This window comes from Chenopodium album, chromosome 22 (genome assembly GCF_948465745.1).
Source record: "Chenopodium album chromosome 22, dcCheAlbu1.1, whole genome shotgun sequence".
In the NCBI taxonomy this organism is placed as follows: domain Eukaryota; kingdom Viridiplantae; phylum Streptophyta; class Magnoliopsida; order Caryophyllales; family Amaranthaceae; genus Chenopodium; species Chenopodium album.
The window spans coordinates 20,916,098-20,924,727 of record NC_137855.1 but is presented as its reverse complement, the minus strand read 5'-3'; the positions used below and the strand labels follow the sequence as shown (position 1 = coordinate 20,924,727).

Below are 8,630 nucleotides of genomic sequence, written 5' to 3'. Positions count from 1 at the left end.
CTAAGCCAGTGAAATTCCACTGAAGCTAAGAGTTTTAGACATATACTTGAAAAGACGTTTAAAAGCTATTTCTATCCATAGCTGAATATGGTGTCCTTTTTTAGCTCCGACATTTTTTTTAGTGTAACATTAGTCATTTGTGGAAATCTTTAAGAGTTTACATGAAGGGATGTGATCCATCATCGTTCGAGTCATTTTTAAATGGCATCGAGGTCTCCGTGAAGACACACTATGTTCTTTGTGGAGTTATTTATGAAAATTTCAATTCATAACTTTGTGATGGTCATGCTTGGCTCAAGCAAACATCGCTCAATCTAATCTAGACGTTTTGATGTCTTAGTAAGTCAATTATGTACTTCATTAAACTCTTGAGCTATTCAAGGTCAAGTTTGTTCACATTTGATGAATATACCCATATTCTTTCAAATTCTTCGTGAAACGTTGAAGTAATTGAATCTTCTTTAGCATTTGGAGTCAATTGTCTATGCCAAGAACAATAGCTCTTTACTTTTTCGGTTTTTAACAAGTAAGACCTGCTTATCTTAGAACGATTCCGAACCGATCAACTGTCAAGAGCCTATATAGCCTTGAGTACGTTCTTGTTAATGTGACATTGCTAAAGATGTTCAGAACACAAATCATACCTATGATTTGAACTTTGTGAGTTTATCATGTTAGAGAGGTTGCAAGAAGGCAAATGTAAACCCAAAATAAAGAAAATAACAAAATATAACAAAAATGAAAAATACCACCCCGAAAAATGTGCCTTTGTCCTTCCTAGATAGTTCGGTCTCGTGTTTGAGAATCATACATCAAGCTTTATTAGATTAGGTTTGCATAGTCAAGGATCCACGCCGCTCATACAAGGAATGTTGAAGGCTAGAAAAACAAGTAACCTCACAAGGTTGTGGCAAAAACTCACTAGTGGTGTCAAATTGACTATAGGGAGACTCTACCAATCATGCCACAAACAAGTAGAATCCGGCTTCATGATCCTCCTAGTTCAAACCAACTACCCTAGCATACACTATCCTAGATACAACCAAACATAGTCTCAAACCGTGCATACCTTTACAACCTAGGAAGAAAATCATGCAAAAGACAAGTCCAATGTACATGTTCATTCCATAAGAAAGGTGAAAAATAATGCCTCAAAATCACATCAAAAATGAAAAGAAAAATAAATGAAAGTAAAAGAAAAAGTAAAATAAAAGAAAGTAAAAGAAAAGAAATGGAAACATAGAAAAGGAAATATAGGAGAAATAGCATGCAATGGACTAGAGAGCAAGTTAAACACATGAAATTCCCAATCGACAAACAAGTGATCGATCGACATCAACGTCATCGATCCCAAACACATTACGTGTTAACAAGCATCCATCCTCGAACCATTCAACTTCTCCTAAACTAATCCTATTCTATGCATCCAAGGAAAATAAAGAGAAAATAAGAAAGGTCTCACCGGGCTTCCAAGCTTAGCAAAAATAAATGAAGCAATTAGAAACCACCTCGTAGCATTCCATTTCCAAAAGCTCTTCAAGGAACCAAGTGAGAAAAAGAAATAAAAGAAACTATGAACAAAGAAAATGGTTAGTAACTTCAAAACAAAGAAAAGAAAACAACAAATAAAATGAAACTAATCCAAACAAAAAGTATATACAACCAAAGAAAATAAAAGCTAAACTAATTAAAGAATAGAAAGAATAAAAGAAATAAAACTAAGGAAACAAGAAAGTCTAAACTAACTAAAGAACTATACTAAACTACAAGATTTGGATTCATGGGATTTGGATCAAAGGGTTTTGGATTAAGGGGATTTGGATATTAGGGATCATCAACAACAACAAGCATTCGCATCACAAACAACAAGCATTCGAGCAAATAGGGCAAACAAGCTAGCTACAAGGGAGGTAGCCTAGAGATCAAGAAAATGAGGAAATCAAATAAGAGGAATAAAAATAAACATTCAAACAACTAAGGTATGTACATAACAACAAAATTGGTCACCGAGCAAATTATTAGTTCCCCCAAGCTAGATAAAAATACATCTCAACATCCCAATCAAAACAAAACATGCATCAAAAATATAAGGGATGGAGGCAAAAAGCATGAGAAGCTAAAGGGAACTAATAACTACTACCATCACCACCACTACTCCCACTCGGCCCGGCCCCATCGGGGTCCTTGTTGCGCTCGGGGTCATCGAAGGGATGAGGGTAAGGCTCCCATCCTCCGATGTACCCCTCGGGCCACCCATAATGCCCCTTGAAAAGATCTTGTTGCCAAGGAGCAAGAGGGGTGAAGTTATCGGGCAAAGTGAGTTCGAAGGGGTGGTTGGGATGGACATGGGGGTAGTTAGGATCGCCCCTATAGTCACTACCACCCGGAGCCTTGTAATCATAGTTACCGTGCTCATCCGGATAGTAGCGACGCTCGGTGTCGGGGTTTGAAGGCCCCGACCAATAAGGATGCCTAAACGAAGGTAGAGGACCTTGTTGGGGCGGGAAGTACGGATAGTTAACTGGGGGAGTAATGTTCCCACGGTTAACTTCCGCCTCATAAATTTGTTGTTGTTGTGCAAACATATCTTGTTGCATCTCTTGAATACCTCTTAGTTGTTCATAGATGGCCCCAAAGTCTTGATCATACATGCCATCCAGGTGGATTTTCAATCCACTCATTTGCTCACTAAGAGCCCTCAAATCGGCATTGGCATAAGCATGTTGCCCTTGCTCTTGCTCTTACTCTTGAGGAGCTTGTTGTTGTGGAAATTGTTGTTGTTGTTGTTGTTGATGTTGTTGTTCTTCTTCATCATCTTCTTCCTCATCCTCATCGGAGTCGAAGTTAGGACGCCGAAAGGACTTGGGGACATGCCACACATTGTTGGCGAACCGGGCCAAAGAAGTCAAGCCGGGGTTAGGCAAGTAGCACCAATGCTCATTGCCCCTAAGCCACTCATATCTCCCTTCGCTATAGCCCTTGGAGATGAATTGGATTTGACCCAATTGTTGCATATCAAGGTAGATGGAGGTGCTATCCCCAATCTCCTTACAAAATGGGAGATAAGCATCGAGGCGAAGGCGAGTCAAGAGCCTAGTTACCATGCCCCCGCATGGGATCTCTCCCGTACTCCTCTTGCGAAGGTCCAAACAATTTGGGCAAAGATATACCCCAAGTTCAACTGGCCCACATACTCCGGGCGGGTAGACAACCACAAGACCTTGAGCTCCAACTTGCTCAACTTCCCCAATTCTTGTTTAGGGAATACAACATAGCCCAAAAGACGGTGCACAACCCTAAGACAAGGTTGGTACACCGATGAGATCTTAGCCTTGTTGGTGATAAACTCGTTACCACCCGAGATGTCTTCCCACCATGAGTTGTGATCATACTCCGAGAAGATATAAGGTTCAACGTTCAAAATATCCCCGTGGGGATCAAAGTCCAAAGCGGCGTTGAACTCTTCCAAGGAATGGTCGAAGATGTGGTTGAACAATTGGAAGCGCACCCTATATACCCCTCCTACGGGTATAAGCTCCAAGGTAGCCAAGAACTCCAAAGTAGGCTCCTTGTAGGTGCGGTAGGCATCGGTGATGAAAGAACCCAATCGGAGGTTTAAAAGCAACGACCGCACATCATCATCAATCCCCAATTTCACCATATCGGGTTGAAAATAGTGGCGGGTTTGTTTTAGGGTTCTTTCTTCCTTCAAATTTTGGTAGAAGGTCTTTTGTTTTTCGGTGAAGTTTTTCTTTTTGGGAAGAGAGGTTGGAGGTCGTGTTTGAGTGGAAGAGGGGTTGGAAGTACTAGGCCTAGAAGATGTACTCGGCCTAGAGGAGGTACTTGGGCGAGGTGGTTCATCGATGCTAACATCGGTTTTCCTTTTCTTAGTGAGTTTCTTGAGGTATTTAGACATATTTGAGAGGCTAAGAAAGATCACCAACAACGAACAAGAAGCAAAACCAATGAACCAAGAATACCACACCCAAATTCACCACTTACTACCAAAATCACCAAACTCCAAATTCACACTTCCTTTCAATCAAAACCAATTCCAAACCAATCAACAACACCAATAATCCAAGAAAAACTCCTTTCAACAATTCAAGAACTACCACAAGACCAATACCACAGTCACCACATACTACCCATATTCCAAAAATTCAACTCACAAGATATCAACCAAAAATGATGAGAATCACTACAAAATCAACAAACAATACAATTTTATGCAAAATCAATCAATAAACATCACCAAATCACAACCAATATCAAGATCAAGCATCAAAAATCACAAAATCAATACTACACTATTCATGCTCATACAAATTTTCAATCTATGCAAAATTATGATATAAATGGCAAAATTAAAGCAAGGATTAGTGATTATAATAAAAGAAGCAAGATTAACCAACTTTGAGCAAGCAATTTCAACCCACAAAGAAAACCCCAATTTTCGGCCACTAAGAGTAGGAAAGAGAGGGAGTGAAATTTGGGTCAATTTGTGAGGAATTTGTAGTGTAGGAAGGTTTGTGAGTGATTTTGAGTGAAAATGGAGTGATTTTAGTGAGGAAATGAAGGATTTTTGATGGTGAATAAGGGAGGAAATGGTGCGCACAAGAGGAGGGTTTGAAGGGAGTTCGTGAGGTTGAAGATGAGTGAAATGAGGAAATGAAGGGAGGAAAGAAGAGGAAGAAAGTTAAAAGGCCCGTCCAGCCATGTGCGGCCGCACAAGGCTGGTGTGCGCCCGCACACGCAGGCTGTGCGCCCGCACATGCCTCGTGTGCGGCCGCACACCCCTGTGCGTGCCTAATTCTTCCTTTTTCTCATCAATTTGATACTTACTGCCTATTTTGGTGCGCACATGAATCATGATGGTGATGAGGAGCAACATAGGCAGTAGCTAAAATCATTTTCAAAGCCCTCAAAGTTGAAAATCCATGTGCTCACCACAAAAATTCACTAAGTATCAATTTCCTCCAACTTTCAAAACATGAATTTCCTATCTTACCTCTCTAAAATTCTTACCCTTTTTACCTCAAATTTCGATTAGAATCGAACAAAATGTGATTTGTGCCATGAACACCTTCCATTCACCGTGCATACTTGTAAAATTCCAATCCCGCAAAAGGCATCCTAAGAATCCAATCAAGTAGAAAAGTGAAAGAAAAGACAAAGTAATAAAAGAGACAAAAATAAGAAAATTCAAAAATCAAAAGGAAAAGTTAGAAACTCCGGGTTGCTTCCCGGGAAGCGCTTGCTTAAGGTCCTAAGCTCGACCCTTCCTCCAAATCATGGAGGGTCAAAGAACACCACCTTCTTCAAGGTAGTTGATGGAGCAAAATCTTCTTCAATTTTGAGCAACTTCTCATCGTTGCTTAATGAAACTTTCACAAAATTCTTTTCAAATTCTTCCTTCTCTTTTCTCAACTTCTTTCTTTTTCTTGATTTCTTTGAGTCACGGGCCTTTTTCTTCGGCTTGACTTCAACATCCTTAACCATGGAAGTTTTCTCTTCATCTTGAGAATTAAGCTTGAACCAATTTGGAATCTCAATTTCTTTCTCATCCCTTGGCTTTTGAATTACAAATTCTTCTTCACTAACATCATCAAGACTTGCACAAACATCATCAACAATCTTAAAAACATCGTTAGTAGAAGAATCAACCATGCACACATCATCAATGGAACGAGAAAGACTAGCACATGCTATATCTTGCACACAAGATAAGGACTCATGCATTGGCTTCAACTTAAAACTCTCTTCCAATTTTCCACATCTCAAAGTGATTTGGTCTCCCTTCACATCTATTAAGGCTCCCGAGGTGGCTAAGAAAGGCCTCCCTAGAATGATTGGAATATGCTCGTCCTCCTCAATCTCCAAAACAACAAAATCCACGAGAAAGACAAACTCTCCAATCTTTAAAGGGACATCATCAATTCTTCCCTTAGGAAGCTTAATAGAGCGATCGGCCAATTGAAGTGTTATATTAGATGGTTGAAGCTCACCTAGATCAAGCCTCTTGAAAACCGAAAAGGGCATAATACTCACACTAGCCCCTAGTTCACACAAAGCATTCTCAAAAACCATTTTCTTGATTTGACAAGGGATTGAAAAATTCCCCGGATCTTCCATTTTCTCCGGAAGCTCACCATGGACAAGAACACTAAAACACTTCCCTCCTTCCACCAAACTACCCTCATCAAAATATTCCTTCTCCTCTAGTATCTCCTTAAGAAACTTGGAGTACTTAGGCACATCGGGAATTGGCTCGGTAGAGGGTGTGGAATCATGGACTTCCTTAAGAACTTCAAGGAACTTCCCAAATTGCTCATCCATTTTGAATCTCAAGTATTTTTGGGGGTATGGTAGATCGGGAAATCTCTCTATCTCACTCATCTTTTCAACAACACTTTCTTCTTTTTCCTCAACCTCACAATAAATTTCCTTAGACTCAACCCTCTCCACTTCATTCTCCATAACACCACTCTCATCTCTTCCCTCTTTTGAACAAGAAACTCCCTCATTAAAGTCATTTCCACCACTTGTGGCAATAGAGTACACAGGTTTCTTTGGTTCAACACCTTGGGAAGGCAAAGATGAAGGACTAGCATAATCCTTAATAGTGCTTGCTAATTGGGTAATTTGAGTCTCAAGCATCTTATTGTGAGTCATCATCTCATTGAATCTCTTATCACTAACCGCCATATAAGTGTTAATGATCTTGGTTTGATTATCAATCAATTCCTCCAAAGTAGTCCTAGGAGAAGAAGGTTGTGAATAGGAATTTTCACCTTGAGTCTTTGGAACAAATCCGGGTGGGGGACCTCTTTGAGCATTGTTATGAAAATTTCCCCTTCCTTAATTGTTCCAATTACCCCTATTTTGATTTTGACCATAACCTTGATTATGGTTACCACCACCTTGATTATGGTTACCATTACCTTGGTTATGATTTCCATAACCTTGGTTTTGATTACCATAGCCTTGGTTTTGATTACCATAATTTTGGCTTTGATTTTGGCCACTATAACCTTGGTTATGGTTACCACGAGAACCTTGATTCCCTTGGTTCCTATAACCACCACCATGATTATAGTTGTCAAAATTGCCTTGGTTTTGGTAATTCCTATTCCATTGGCCTCTTTGATTATCAAACCTTTGGACATTGTTGTTTGACACAAAATTAACATGCTCACACTCATTGTTGTCAAACTCATCAACACATTCATTGTTGCAATTGCTAGAATCATGGTCATATGATCCACATACATCACAAAACAAACATCCCATAGGCATATTATGTGAAGTAGAAGGAGTTTGAGAGTTAGAAGAAGTACCTCTCCCCTTAATTTGGGAGGGAAGATTTGGAGCTTGGGAAGAGGAAGAAACACTCTCCAACTTGGCCTTGATTGCCGTCATCTCCTTTCCCAAGTTTGTCATTTGAGAGGAAAGATTGTTGATGGCATTGAGATGGTCCACCGAGTACAACGAAGATTGCTTGCTTGAAGAATCTATTTCCCCATCTTGCCAATCTCTATAGTAAGTCACCACATCCTCTACTATGTCCACAACTTCTTCTTCGGTTTTGTTCATGATTGGACCACCGGCCCCTCCATCAAGACATGCCTTGCCTTGAGGACTCAAACCACCATAGAAGATTTGGATCAATTGATATGTTGGAATTCCGTGGTGAGGACATTCTCTTTGGTACTCCTTGAATCTCTCCCATGCTTCATAAAGACTCTCATTTGGTTTTTGCTTGAACCCTTGAATTAAAGCCCTTGCCTCCGCCGTTTTCTTTTGAGGATAGAAACGGAACAAGAAAGTTTTAGTGACATCATCCCACGTTCTCAATGAATGGGCTTCACCTCTTTGTCTAGCCATTCTAAAGACCTTCCTATGAGGGAGAAAGGGAACAACTTAAGGCAGATAAATTCTTGAGACACTCCATTAACCTTGATTCTGTTGCAATATTTTTCAAACTCCTTAAGATGGTTCAATGGGCTCTCGTTCTTTGCCCCACTATATTGTCTCCTCTCAATTAGGGTGATCATTGCCGACCTAATTTCAAAATCGTTTGCTGGTGTTGTAGGTGGAGCTATGCCGCTCTCGAACCTATATGCACCGGGCACTCCCAATTCTTTCGAGGCAACTCTTGGTTGTTCTCCCATGACTTGCTCTTGTTCAATCTCTTCTTCGCTTGAGGAACTATAATCCAAAGTCTTGTTTGCTACTCTCCTCCTTGAGAGAGTTCTTTCAATCTCCGGATCAAAGGGAACAAATGAACGATCTCGGGACCAAAGGAAATATAAGTAGCACGGCTACAAGTGTAGCCTAAAGTGTACAATCTTTTTGTATGTTGCAAATGAAATGAAATAGACTCAACAACAACATGCACTCAAAGCACCATTCCCCGGCAACGGCGCCATTTTGATGGGATGAAGAACGGTAGGTCGTTGGGCTACCACCCCACCCAATCAAACAAAAATTGTAACTTAACAAACCCCTATTTAGTGTAGTGGTAAGTCAAGGTCTAACCCAAGGGAATGGAGGTCCAATGCACAATGCCTAAGTCAAGCTATTCGAAGTCAAGTAAAGGGGGTTTATGAAGGAAACTAGAGCTAGAG

General features: G+C 40.3%; 1 non-coding gene across 1 annotated transcript; it reads left to right on the top strand.

The window, feature by feature from the left end:
- The first annotated feature begins 7,684 nt into the window (after positions 1–7,684).
- LOC145606516 (small nucleolar RNA R71) lies at positions 7,685–7,790 on the top strand. Its single transcript, XR_014105376.1, has one exon. It is a non-coding gene; the product is annotated as a small nucleolar RNA R71 (small nucleolar RNA).
- Positions 7,791–8,630: the final 840 nt, after the last annotated feature.